Raw genomic sequence first — 1011 nt, forward strand, 5'->3', positions numbered from 1 at the left:
GGAGGGATAACATTTTTACTTTCTCATGGTCACCCTATTTGAAAATGTACAGTATGGATGATGTTCCTCAAAATTAAATTTTTACCTTTAAAAAAAAAAAGAATTTTCATTCCATCCCTTGGAATAGCTGAACTAGAGGTCTCCATCAGGAATGTACCCATAACTATGTTTCAAATTGCAAATGAGGCTGCTCAGTAAAGATGAATAAACACTTTATTAAAGGTTTCCCTTGACAGCCTATTGCATGCACAGTAGCCAGCACCACTTGTCCATGGGTAAACAGAGCTAGAGTTGTAGGACAAGGTAACCATAAAATTAGGCTCCAAATGACCTGGTTACATGTTGTTAAGCCATGTGAGTCACCCAATTTACTTAATTGGCTTCCAAGTGGAATAGAATCTTGGCTCAGAGAGGGACTACAGAGTCTCTTTGTTTTTCTAGTAACTGTACTGCTAATACCAATGATGACTAAATTCATAACTATATACATAAATAAATATGCCCCAGACTCATCCTCAAACACAACTGCTCATGTAGTAAGACCAATCCTCCTCTTGACACAGCTACACAAATTGTGCTGAAGATCTGGACCTGCTCAGCCACTAAGCTACCATCTAGTGCCTATTGTAGCAAAACGAAGTCTGAAATGTCTCTCCAAAGGAGAAGGCATATGATGGGGGAGCAAGATTGGCAAACACATTCCTAAGTAGTTGTGATCAAGGCATCAGCAAAGTTGCCCATAATCAACATGGGGATTATTGTGTAGGTCCCAAGAATGTTGTGAGGTTAAAAAGAGTCAGTGGTTTTTATAGGACAAACCAGGTCAGCTGCACATACTTTCAAAGGGTGTGATTGCTAGAAGGAACAAACTAGACCATTAAAATCTGAACTGTAGATGTCACTGACTAATGGACATGCTTATTTGATACTTATACAGTTCCTGTGTGTTCTTGTAAAAGTCAATTGCTAGCTACATAAAGACTAGCCTGTCACGACCACGTGGCCACTTAT

General features: G+C 39.3%; 1 pseudogene; it reads left to right on the forward strand.

The window, feature by feature from the left end:
* The window catches only part of LOC102824071, a 16009-nt pseudogene extending 15403 nt beyond the window's left edge, over window positions 1–606 (forward strand).
* The last annotated feature ends 405 nt before the right edge of the window (window positions 607–1011 follow it).

The sequence above is a fragment of the Chrysochloris asiatica genome, unplaced genomic scaffold, assembly GCF_000296735.1.
Source record: "Chrysochloris asiatica unplaced genomic scaffold, ChrAsi1.0 scaffold00439, whole genome shotgun sequence".
In the NCBI taxonomy this organism is placed as follows: Eukaryota; Metazoa; Chordata; class Mammalia; order Afrosoricida; family Chrysochloridae; genus Chrysochloris; species Chrysochloris asiatica.